The following is a 14,591-nucleotide window of genomic DNA, read 5'->3' on the forward strand; positions in this document are numbered from 1 at the left end:
TGGTTAAGTTTTTGCATACAAGTACATACAGCTATCATTTAAAGGCATAAAACTTTGAAAGTTATTTTTTTTCTTTTTCTAGGTCAATTACCAACCTCATTGGGTCAAGTTCCATAACACTGACATGTATTTTGAGTAAATTATGTCCCCTTTTGGACTTTGAAAATTCTGGTTAAAGTTTTACATGCAAGTTACTATCTCAGAAAATTCTGGTTAAAGTTTTGCATGCAAGTTACTATCTCAGAAAATTCTGGTTAAAGTTTTACATGCAAGTTACTATCTCAGAAAATTCTGGTTAAAGTTTTGCATGCAAGTTACTATCTCAGAAAATTCTGGTTAAAGTTTTACATGCAAGTTACTATCTCAGAAAATTCTGGTTAAAGTTTTGCATGCAAGTACAAATAGCTGTTACTAAAAGGCATATAGCTTTGAAACTTATTTTTTCTTTTTCTAGATCAATTACCAACCTTGCTGGGTCAAGTCCCATTACTCTGACATGTATTTTGGGCAAATTATGCCCCCTTTTGGACTTAGAAAAATTTTAGTTTAAGTTTTACATGCAAGTTACTATCTCCAAAACTAATGCAAATATTGAATTGAAACTTCACATGTGTCTTCGTGGTTATAAAACAAGTTAATAACATCAAGTACCATAACTCTGATCAAATTATGTCCCCTTTTGAACTTAAAACTCTTTTGATATTTTAACATTTTCGGTAATATTTTCCTGCTTATGGGACAATATTTCGAATAGTCGAGCTTGGCTGTCTTACGGACAGCTCTTGTTTTATTTTGCTAGGCTATGTCTAGAGCAAATAATTTGATTTATATATAATAGATCTCTCCAATCTATTTTAATGACATATGAAAGTTAATGACACTCTATAGAAACTTACGTTTAATATTGCTATTTATTTTTAATTTTCATTTTCTTTAACTCTAGAAAACTTGGATTATGGCTCATATATAATTATACATGTAAAAATACATTATATGAAACTGATTCTAAAAATCATGTTCTACTCAGCATATATTTAGTCAGGAAGAACACACTAGGTGGTAAATAAGATAACGAGCCTACAATAAATGCCTAACAGGGGGTATCTTTTATATAATAACACTAGTCTGCAATCAGAGTCTGCAGAAATAGTCTGCAGTTTAGGAAATTAACATTATTTGCTCTATATAATCTTATCTGCTTGCAGACTGCAATCTGCAAAAAAGTCTGTAGTTTAGGGAAAAAATTGCAGACTGCAATCTGCAATCTGCTAAAATGTCTGCAAAATAGGGAGACCCATGTTTTTCTACAAGCGTGAGCAGGTAGAATACTTCTAACGTGGCAAGAGGAGCATGTCCCATAGCTTTGTAAAATTCTTCTGTGCTCATTTTGAACAACAATGTCAGTGAAGTCTTGCAAGCCTTCTTGTAGGTATAATAGACCAAGGGCTCCTCTAACCCAGTTTCTGTATTGCTCAAAATGTATTTTACTAGATGCTTGCATCGTTTGTGCCGAGATTCAAGTAACTATTTCATTGTCTGAAATTGACACAAAAATCTTAAATTTACTTGTTCACACATTTTAGATAAAAATGAATGCAACTCGCTATAAAATATATATTACGCAAAATTGTCTACAAACTGACTCTTTTGAAGCGATGAATCAAATTAACATTCTACGTAAGTTTTACAAACTTTACCATCTGGCTTGTAGATTAGGGCTGTCTTGGCGGGCGGGCGGGTGGATGGAATAATGAGTCTCATGTTAACCGTTTTGTTCATTCATTTTTCTCAACAACTACTTATCCAAACTTCAAGAAACTTGGTCAGAATGATCCCCTATTATCCTAGTTAGTCCAAAGTGACAATGGGGTGACTGACTCAAAGGTCAAGGTCACAGGGACCTGAACTTTGAAAATGGTTTCCGCTCAATATCTGGACAAGTATTTCACCTAGTACCTTGAAACTTCATACGTATGTTGGTCTTGATGTGTACATGACCCCTATTGATTTCGGGGTCTGATGTCAAGGACACAGGGATATAAACAATGAAAATGATGTTTTTCTTACTTTGATTTTTTACACCAATTTATTTCTTTAATTTCATTTTCTACCTGTCCATTTCTTTTTCCCCCTTTTTCCTTCAATAGGGAGTGCTTATTAATTTTGGGGTTATTCTGTAATAATTATGCTTTTCATGCTTTTATCTTTGCGGCTTTCACGTTTCTGTTGTGCAAATTATTCACACATAATTTATCGTCTGATGTAGGTATACTTTTAAAGGTTTTGTACGTGATACATAATCCGTTGTTGCGTTATTTGTTGAGATCGCAGTGCATGTCACAAATGGAAACTACGATACAGACAGGCGAAACCGCAATTATGAAAGTCGAAATTACTATAACGAGAATCAAAATTACGGTTATGAAAATCAAAACTACGATGGTTTAGAGTCGACAAAATAATGATGAAACCGCGGAAGTCTAAAGTCGAAATCACAAAGATGAAAGTCAAAAGTAAATAAAGACACTTCTGTAAACCCGAAATTACTCAACGTGGTCACTGAATTCGTGCTTTCGTCATCGTAGTGATTATGTCGATTGTCAAAATTAAGGCTTCGACTTTCGTCTTGCAGCACATAATTTCGTGTTTTCATCACGGTGATTTCCACTTCGATCATTGTAGTTTGAAGAGGTGATAGTCCAAAAGCAAGCACAATAAGTAAGAAAGCATATTATACCGGTAATCAATATTAAAATATATGAAATGGTTTTAAGACACCAGCACATGACACGTAGGCCTTCACCGAAAACTAAAATTTGTACTATGACTTTATTATAAATTTACACACAAAACACATGGGCTGAGAAATGAGGATGCAGTGCCTACCAAAGTGTAAAAAGAAGTATTAAATTGGTAAGCGTAGTGTTTTTATTTGTGGTGATTATTTAGATCAGATCAGACTGCGCGAAACTAGTCTATCTGCATGCATCTTTCCTGTCCTCGGCCTTTTTCAAGGATAAAAGTGGCCGTCAGTCCTTCCGTCAACACTTTCTTAGGCATCAAGTATTCCCCTAAAACAAGATTTGTCGCGGGCAAGGCAAAAATGTCCACAATCATTAGACCTTTCGCATGTTATGTTACAGGTCGGTCTCTCAAAGGTCTAGGCTATGAAGTCAAATATTTGGCAGGTCTGTGTTTGTGTGTTCTATAACTCTGTTACGAAATCAAGGATTTTCAATATCATTTGAAACAGATGTTTCCAATAACAAGACGGTACGCAATACCCAGACCAAAACCTTGTCTCAGGTCTGGTTCATAACTCTGCTATTCAACAAAGTATTTTGATATTACTTGGAACAAATGTTTCCAATTTCGAGATGACGTGTAAGGTCAAGGTCACACTTGCGGTGTTTAGAGTTTGTTTCGTATTCAGTCTCTATATATGCAATCGATCAAGAGATTTCAATTACATGTACTTCACAGTTACGTTATCCGAAAAGTGATTCTTGGTTGGGTGCATGACTAATAGCAGTGACACAAAGGTCAATGTTACACTTTCAAATCATTGGTTTTAGGGTATATTTCATAACCATAACTATGCCACCCTACAAGAGATTTAAATAGTACATTTGTTGTACTGGCAAAAATGGTATGTATAATGAAACAAGTTATCACATATGCGAAATTCCAAGTCATCAATAAATGACCGAATCTCAATGTATGGAAATGGGTTAAGGCCATAATGCTATATCATCCATAATTTGTAGTAAGATGTTGCTCGCAAGATCCAGGCCCGGTTTTCGAATAAGGAAATGGCATATTATGTGCAGTAACGCCCTCAGGCAGTGGACGTTGGTCATTCCTGTTTCAAGTTCATTTAAATGAACATGGTTTCGCTTGTCCAGTCAATAATTGTATCACACTTTCAAAGTTTGGCATTCGGTCATCAAAGTTCAAAGAATTATAGTCTGTGATCAGTTGAAGGCCCCCATATGGTACTTATACTAGTAAATAACATGTAGGTCTATGGTCATCATACTGTATAGGACGATTACCTGTGTTTAGTAGATGGCCCCTATTTTTTTGTCATACTGCCATATTCATACTGACATTGAGACAAAAATTAGGTTGTCATCAATAGTTCAAGGACGCTAAAGCCATTTGGCCATCGAAGTCCAAAAGAATACAAATGTATTACATTTACCCTTTCCTATTTGGGTCATAATGTCAATGTCACAACTGAGGTAGAAATTGAAAGCAGTTTCCAATATCTGGAGAACTCAAACTTTAAAGGAGACATGTGGTCAGTAAATGACCCATATTGTACTGGAGATCAGTGTGTCAGAGATCAAGAGTACATAATTCTTTGACTTCAGAAGGTATCTGATCAATACCTGGAGAATGCACCTTGCATTGTTATTTTCATTCCAAAATGTTCCTTCTCCGCTGCAAACTTTTGTCAACAAAATAAAATGAACATTTATTTAAGAAGATACTGTAGAAGATAGCAGACTTCTGTTGAAGTGTTTAATCTGCAGTTTGCAAAAGGTTCTTACACAGAACATAGCAGACCTTGGTTAAAGTGGTATATCTACAGTGGACAAAAGGGCCTTACAGAGAACAAAGCCGTCCTCAGTTGAAATGGTTAATGTGCAGTTTGAAAAAGGTTCCTGCACAAAATACAGAAGACCTCAATCGAAGTGATATATCTACAGTCTACAAACAGGTCCTAAAGTAGAACATTTGTTTGTTGTGTTTAACGTTACACAGACACAATTATAGGTTATATGGCGACTTTCCAGATTTTGGTGGTAAAGGAAGATACCAGATCTCGCCTGAAGTGGTATATTTATAGTTCACAAAAGATCCTAACACAGAGAATAGAGTGGTGTTTATAACTTGCAAAAGGTCCTTACACAGAACTTAGCTGACGTTGGTTCGAGTGGTATATGCACAGTTTGTAAAGGATCCTTACACAAAACAAAGCAGTCGTCAGTTGAACCGGTGTATTAATAGTTTGCAAATTAATGGTTCTTACGCATACACAAGACCATGGCGAACCTCTGTTGAATGGTTTACCTACAGTTTGCAAAAGGTCTTTACACAGAACAAAGCAGACCTCAATTAGAGTGGTATATCTATAATTTGCAATTGTCCTAATATAAAACATAGCAGAACTCAATTAATGTGGTATATCTACAGTTTGCAAAACGTCCTTACATAATTAAAATAAAACAGACCTGAATTAGAGAGGTATATGTATAATTTGCAATTGTCCTTACATAAAACATAGCAGAACTCAATTAATGTGGTATATCTACAGTTTGCAAAAGGTCCTTACATAATTAAAATAAAACAGACCTGAATTAGAGAGGTATATCTATAATTTGCAATTGTCCTTACATAAAACATAGCAGAACTCAATTAATGTGGTATATCTACAGTTTGCAAGAGATCCTTACATAGAACACAGCAGATGTTGGTTGAAGTGGTATATGCACAGTTTGTAAAGGATCCTTACGCAATACATTGCAGCTATCGGTTGAATAGGTGTATTTACAGTTTGCAAAAGGTTCTTACGCAAAACACAGCAAACCTCGGTTAAAGCGGTATATGTTCAATGTGTAAAAGATCCTCATACAGAACACATGTGGCAGGCCTCGACTGAAGTTATCCTGATATACCTACATTCTGCAAAAAGGTCCTTACACAGAACGTTTCATACCTCATTTGAAGTAGTATATGTACAGTTTTCAAAAGATCCTCATGCAGAACACATTAAGGTGATATTATGTACATGTATTTTGTAAAAGGTTCTGACACAGATCATTGCAATCCTTGGCTGAAGTGGTAAATGCACAGTATGCAAAATATCCTTACACATAACATTATACAACCTTGGTTGAAGAGGTAAAGGTAAATGCACAGTGTGCAAAATATCCTTACACAGAACATTATACAACCTTGGTTGAAGAGGTAAATGCACAGTGTGCAAAATATCCTTACACAGAACATTATACAACCTTGGTTGAAGAAGTAAATGCACAGTGTGCAAAATATGCTTACACAGAACACTGCAATCTTTGGTTGAAGTGGTAAATGCACAGTGTGCAAATATCCTTACACAGAACATTATACAACCTGGTTGAAGATGGTAAATGCACAGTGTGCAAATATCCTTACACAGAACATTTACAACTTGGTTGAAGATGGTAAATGCACAGTGTGCAAAATATGCTTACACAGAACATGCAACCCTTGGTTGAAGTGGTAAATGCACAGTGTGCAAAATATCCTTACACAGAACATTATACAACCTTGGTTGAAGAGGTAAAGGTAAATGCACAGTGTGCAAAATATCCTTACACAGAACATTATACAACCTTGGTTGAAGAGGTAAATGCACAGTGTGCAAAATATCCTTACACAGAACACTGCAATCTTTGGTTGAAGTGGTAAATGCACAGTGTGCAAATATCTTACACAGAACATTGCAATCTTTGGTTGAAGTGGTAAATGCACAGTGTGCAAAATATCCTTACACAGAACATTGCAATCCTTGGTTGAAGTGGTAAATGCACAGTGTGCAAAATATCCTTACACAGAACATTGCAATCTTTGGTTGAAGGGTAAAGCACAGTGTGCAAATATCCTTACACAGAACATTGCAATTTTGGTTGAAGTGGTAAATGCACAGTGTGCAAAATATGCTTACACAGAACATTGCAATCTTGGTTGAAGAGGTAAATGCACAGTGTGCAAAATATCCTTACACAGAACATTGCAATCTTTGGTTGAAGTGGTAAATGCACAGTGTGCAAAATATGCCTTACACAGAACATTGCAATCTTTGGTTGAAGTGGTAAATGCACAGTGTGCAAAATATCTTACACAGAACATTATACAACCTTGGTTAAGGTAATGCACAGTGTGCAAAATATCCTTACACAGAACATTGCAACTTGCTGAAGTGGTAATGCACAGTGTGCAAAATATCTTACACAGAACATTGCAATCTTTGGTTGAAGAGGTAAATGCACAGTGTGCAAAATATCCTTACACAGAACATTGCAATCTTTGGTTGAAGTGGTAAATGCACAGTGTGCAAAATATCTTACACAGAACATCTGCAATCCTTGGTTGAAGTAGGTAAATGCACAGTGTGCAAAATATCCTTACACAGAACATTCAAATCCTTTGGTTGAAGTGGTAAATGCACAGTGTGCAAAATATGCTTACACAGAACACTGCAATCCTTGGTTGAAGAGGTAAATGCACAGTGTGCAAAATATCCTTACACAGAACATTATACAACCTTGGTTGAAGTGGTAAATGCACAGTGTGCAAAATATCCTTACACAGAACATTATACAACCTTGGTTGAAGAGGTAAATGCACAGTGTGCAAAATATCCTTACACAGAACATTATACAACCTTGGTTGAAGAGGTAAATGCACAGTGTGCAAAATATCCTTACACAGAACATTGCAATCTTTGGTTGAAGTGGTAAATGCACAGTGTGCAAAATATCCTTACACAGAACATTGCAATCTTTGGTTGAAGAGGTAAATGCACAGCGTGCAAAATATCCTTACACAGAACATTGCAATCTTTGGTTGAAGTGGTAAATGCACAGTGTGCAAAATATCCTTACACAGAACATTGCAATCTTTGGATGAAGAGGTAAATGCACAGTGTGCAAAATATCCTTACACAGAACATTGCAATCTTTGGTTGAAGTGGTAAATGCACAGTGTGCAAAATATGCTTACACAGAACATTGCAATCTTTGGTTGAAGTGGTAAATGCACAGTGTGCAAAATATGCTTACACAGAACATTGCAATCTTTGGTTGAAGTGGTAAATGCACAGTGTGCAAAATATGCTTACACAGAACATTGCAATCTTTGGTTGAAGAGGTAAATGCACAGTGTGCAAAATATCCTTACACAGAACATTGCAATCTTTGGTTGAAGTGGTAAATGCACAGTGTGCAAAATATCCTTACACAGAACACTGCAATCCTTGGTTGAAGTGGTAAATGCACAGTGTGCAAAATATCCTTACACAGAACATTATACAACCTTGGTTGAAGAAGTAAATGCACAATGTGCAAAATATCCTTACACAGAACATTATACAACCTTGGTTGAAGAGGTAAATGCACAGTGTGCAAAATATCCTTACACAGAACATTGCAATCTTTGGTTGAAGTGGTAAATGCACAGTGTGCAAAATATGCTTACACAGAACATTGCAATCCTTGGTTGAAGTGGTAAATGCACAGTGTGCAAAATATGCTTACACAGAACATTGCAATTCTTGCTTGAAGTGGTAAATGCAGTGTGCAAAATATCCTTACACAGAACATTATACAACCTTGGTTGAAGGGGTAGACTTTATATCTACAGTTGGCAAATGGTCCTTAAACTGAGCACTGAGGATCTCAGCTAGTTGAAGTGGTGTATGAAGGGTGATCCAGAATAAACCAGACTCATGTTACGTTCTTTTTGCTGATCAATATATCACACTGAATAATGCTTAAAGTATTATTACTTTCACATTTTATCTCTTTACTGGTATTGTCCTACTACCTTTATTTGCTCAAAATAATTAATATAAAGTTCCTATAGAATTCAAATGCTTATATATTTGATATCAGCAAAGAGGTGCAAGTTAGTGCAGCTAAAAAACTTTTCTCAAAAAATTATATATACGAAATCTCAACATCGTATGTTTGTCTGTTTAGAAGCAATAAAGTGAAACATTTAAATTCTGTTGATCAAGAATTCAGAAATTTAGGCATCATAATATCTTTGGACTGATGCACAAGGTTGCATTTTGGTATAAAACTAGGTAATGCAACTATGTAGACATTCAAGCATATATAATATACAACAAAAATGATATATCTTTTCTAGCATTTGAGTTATAAACAATTGTTAATTCTGGATCACCTCTAGTGTGTACAGCATGGAAATTGGGAGATTATGATCAAAGGTCAGTACGGTATCAAGTAAAATTTATTAATTAATCAATCATATATAAAGAATGCCTTGCATGATAAAATTATTTCTTCAAATGATAAAATTAAAGGGACATACTTCTTATCAATTTATATAAATAACCTTCCAAAACATTTTTCTACATTTGGATTTTCTCTGTCCAAGGTTAATGTATAGTTTTATAAATCAGTGAGAATTGTGTCTCCTTAATGCTTGTTTTCTGTATGAATAAACTGTTTGTACATGTAGCAGAAATAGTGACATGATGAAATTTGTACATCACTCTCTGAAATACTTAAGTCATAGATCTATAAGCACACCTGATAATAAGAGCTCGTAGAACACGAAATGCCCCCCTTGATGCATCCAGTAATTGCACAAGGAACAGAAATTATCTAGTCAATGAACACAAAAGTTCTACTGTTTTGGGTCAATGTGACCTTGACCTTTGACTTACTGACCTCAAAATCAATATGGGTAATCTGCTGGTCATGATCAACCTCCCTACTAATTTTCATGATCCTATGACCAAGCGATCTCAAGTTACCGTCTGGTAACGGTTTAACTGTTCCAGGTCAATGTGACCTTGACCTTTGGCCTACTGACCCAAAATCAATACGGGTCATCTACTGGTTATGACCAACCTCCCGAACAACATTTATGATCCTTGACCGAAGTGTTCTTGAGTTATCATCCGGAAACCGTTGTTCCTGGTCACTGTGACCTTGACCTTTGACCTTAATATCAATAGGGGTCATCTGCTGATCATGATCACCTCCCTATCAAGTTACGTGATCCTAGGCCAAAGTGTCCAGAAACCGTTTAACTGCTCCAGATCACTGTGACCTTGACCTTTGACCTACTGACCTCAAAATGAATAGGGGTCATCTGCTTGTCATGACCAACCTCCATATCAACTTTCATGATCCTAGGCCCAAGCATTCTTGAGTTATCATCCAAAATCCGCTTAATAGTTCCGGGTCACCATGACCTTGACCTCTGACCTACTGACCTCAAAATCAATTGGGGTCATCCGCTGGTCATAACCAACCTCTCTATCAAGTTTCATGATCCTAGGCCCAAGCATTATTGAGTTATCATCCGGAAACTGTTTAACTGTTCCGGGTCACTTTGACCTTGACCTTTGACCTACTGATTTCAAAATCAATAGGAGTCATCTGCTGGTCATGATCAACCTCCCTGTCATCTTTCATGATCCTAGGCCCAAGCGTTCTCGAGTTACCTTGAAATCCCGAAAATAAGCCAGTTTTGAAAATAAGCTGGTCTTGAAAATAAGCCACCATTTCAACACAGACAAAAAGGGCTCATACATAAGCCGCACTCAAAAATAAGCCGTCCTGTTTTTTGTATCAGTAATAGTATCAATGACTTTGTTAGGACACCATATAAGATAGCAAAAGTTACCAACAGTCTTGTACATAGCAGATTTATTTCCACATGTAATAGCAATAAAACATACTTTGGAATAAAAACACTTAAAACAATGCAAGTTGTGCTGATTTTTAAAACCCTGGACAAATTAAAACTTTAAAAGCAAAAAAAATCCTGTCTCAAACTCTTCCTACTAATTAACATGCCGGTCTTTATAACATAATGCAGCGTTTATCACGTATTGTGTAAGTTATCCATACCCGTTGACCGATTGAATCATAGGTATATTTGTTTGTCAGGCCAGACAAACCTTTTTAATGGGTAATTATCTGTTAGCATCAGATTATTTTCATTAAGAAACTGTATCAAACTGTAACAAAACTGGTATGTCAGAAGTATAAGTATTTACCGACGTCGATGTTTTTACTAAAAAGCAAAATATATGACATCCATATCTTCAGTATTACGGTACTCGAAAATACGCCGGTTTTTAAACCGTTACTGAATATATGTACTCAAAAGTTCGCCGGACTCAAAAATAAGCTGGTCTCGCTAATAAGCCACCAAATCCTTACGAAAATTTAAAATAATCTGTGGCTTATTTTCGGGATTTCAGGGTATCATCTGGAAACTGTTTAACTGTTCTGGGTCACTGTGACCTTGACCCTTGACCTACTGACCTCAAAATCAATAGGGGTCATCTGCTGGTTATGACCAACCTCCCTATCAAATTTCATGATCCTAGGCCCAAGTGTTCTTGAGTTATCATCCGGAAACAGATTGGTCTACATACCGACCGATCGACTGACCGACCGACCTACCGATCGACCGACATCTGCAAAACAATATACCCCTCCTTCTTCGAAGGGGGGCATTAAAATATGTGTGGCATCAGTTAACAGGAACAATTATGCTGGACAATTTTACTTAACGTTACGTTTTTAGGTCTTATACTTGCACGTGTAACTGATTTTTCTTCTAATTTTTTACTTTAAAGCTTTACATTGATTATACACATAAAAATATATACATTACCTTAAACAGACAGAATCATTTTTAAAAATCCGCAAGGTGCAAAAACAATGAAATTTTGAAATATTTTACTCAATTGTCCCCTACAACATAAATGAAATGTATAGTATCTAATAAAACATAAAGCATTAAAAATTACAGTGCATTGTATGCAGAAGCTTTTGTAATTAAAATCAACTGTTAAAAACAAGAGGGACATGATGGCCCTATATCGCTCACCTGTTATCATTGCACATGAGGACAAGAAGGTCCTCAGAAAAAATATCTAAGTCCAAAGGACAGGAACAACAAAGAGAAGAAATTTAACCAAAAAGAAAAAAAATTCTTACAAGGCACAGATATGTCAAAATACACCTAAAAATTGGAGGTACCATCCATGTTGTACCACAGAAAAGTGGTCTTGGTTTTTCCCTACGGCCAATAATAAAAAAGTTACTAAAAATAAACTATTTATAGTAACGAAAATGGAAGTAATTAAAAAAAAAAATTATTGTAAGTGAACAAAAGAAGGATCTGCCAAATAAATCTGTTGACATAAATGAAATTTCAGATCAGTATCTTCATTAGTTACGGAGATATACCCATTTAAATTTGAAATAAAGGGAGGTAATTTGACATGATATCAGTCCATACTTATCTACTCTGATTGGCTCAGTCCAACTAATGACAATAATGAAATTTCAAATAAGTCCTATAAGTACTTACTGATATAAATCCATTTTGATTACAATAAGGGGAGGTAATCAGATATAAAATAACTCTGGAACCTACGATTGGATCTGATTTGTCATGGAATCCAAGATTTATTGTTGTTGAAGATATTTTGGAAGTTTGTATCAAATAAAACCATAAATAAGTCTCTATATGGCTGCAAAAGCCAAAATAGCCAATTTTGGACCTTAAAGGGGCCATAACTCTGGAACCCATGGTGGAATCTGGCCAGTTCAAGAAAGGAACCAAGATCTTGTGGTGATACAAGTTGTGTGCAAGTTTGGTTAAAATCAATTCATAAATGAAGCTGCTATTGTGCAAACAAGGTCAAAATAGCTAATTTTGGCCCTTTCAGGGGCCATCACTCTGGAACCCATTACAGGATCTGGCCGGTTCAAGAAAGGAACCGAGATCTTATGGTGACACAAGTTTTGTGCAAGTTTGATTAAATTCAAATCATAAATGAAGCTGCTATTGTGCAGACAAGGTCAAAATAGCTAATTTTGGCCCTTTCAGGGGCCATAACTCTGGAATGCATAATGGAATCTGGCCAGTTCAAGAAAGGAACCAAGATCTTATGGTGATACAAGTTTTGTGTAAGTTTGATTGAATTCAAATCATAAATGAAGCTGCTATTGTGCAGACAAGGTCAAAATAGCTAATTTTGGCCCTTTCAGGGGCCATATCTCTGGAACCCATAATGGGATCTAGCCAGTTCAAGAAAGGAATCGAGATCTCATGGTGATACAAGTTGTGTGCAAGTTTGGTTAAAATAAAATCATAAATGAAACCACTTTCGTGCAGACACGAAATTGCTGACGCACGCACGCACAGACTGACGACGGACGACGGACGAAGGGTGATCACAAAAGCTCACCTTGTCACTATGTGACAGGTGAGCTAATAACCCTGATTAACACTTCATGAAAAGTACACCTAGTTCTTTTACCAAAGTAAGTAAAATCTGACATGTATACATGAACATCTTCTATTCTTGCTGTTGCATACATGAAGATGAGCTGAGGTATGTTGTGTCTATATCTTGCTGATGAACACATTATATACACATTAACAAAATAAGCAACATTCAAACATCTTGTCAAACACTGACCTGCAGAACTAAATCTACAGGACCTAGAAAACTATTGCACTGAAGAGAAATCTTCCAAACCCTGATGAACTTAAATGTCTTCATTTTGAGGCACATTTCACTGTCCTTTCTTGTAATTTGGCCATCATTTCTCCAATTTGTACTCCCTACTGGCATATATCAACTACATTTAAAGTACATTCACCACACAGAGGCTGTCTAGTGTATTGATATAAAAATTTCATTTACATTTATTGGGGGTTGTCCCAATGCCATAAAAATTATATTTACATTCATGAAGGCCATTTTACTGGCAAAACAATTATATCTATCATGGTAGCATTTTAGATAAACACATTTGTTGTAAACTTGTGTTATGTTATCACAGTGTCACACACTGTGAACATCCCTCATGAAATAAAATTATCACAGAATTCCTGTTGGAAAGTTTGAAAATCACACGTGTGATCACTTTATTCACGTCTGAGCTTTCCTCGAGATCTCCTTGGCTTTTCTTGAACATCTGTCTCAGAGTTTGTACCAAGGAGTTCACGCACAAACTTGAACTTTTTCAGGAACAACGTCCACACAACATACCAGCCTGAAAGAAAACAATGGAAAATAATTGCCTTTGTTGTATTTATGATATGAACAGGTGTAACCCTAGCACTACACAAATGCATAATAAAGATCTGAATACTAGTATATAGGAATATGTAACACATGACTAGTCAGAAATCCACCAAAATCTACCATTTTCATTCAACACAGAATCTGAAGTTCTATCAAGACCACTTCTATAATCATATTGTAATATCATAGGTGTAGACCTATTTAACATAAAGTTGCACTGTTCTGGCGACAACTAGGAAATAGCAATATTATTTACATTAAAATTATGCAATTGCTTAAAAAGCTACACACCAAAAAAATATTAGTAACAACTCAAACATTCAAAGCGACAGTATTAACAATCTTTTATCTAACTTTCTCCAAACTTTTTGCAAACTATAAAGGTCCATGAAATCTTCAAAGATGGACTGAATTTACCCAGTGATGTTGGAATATCTTGTAGCATGACCCATTTGCTTTTTAAAGGCAGTGACCTCCAGATTGTATGACAACAAAGAAAAAGAAAAAAATATTGTTATATTTTTAAGAAGGCTTTGAAAACTTAATAACTTACATATTATATATTATGAATACACATGAGAATTAGTTGTGTTTACTAATTTTCCCATTCAAAATTGAAAAGCATTAATTTTTTGTAATGGGGTACTGAAGGTAAATCATCTTAATTATGAAGCTTTAATATATTTAATGACAGTTCAGTACAAATCTGGATTTGGTTCCTGACTTG

Source organism: Mercenaria mercenaria, chromosome 6, assembly GCF_021730395.1.
Source record: "Mercenaria mercenaria strain notata chromosome 6, MADL_Memer_1, whole genome shotgun sequence".
NCBI lineage: Eukaryota > Metazoa > Mollusca > Bivalvia > Venerida > Veneridae > Mercenaria > Mercenaria mercenaria.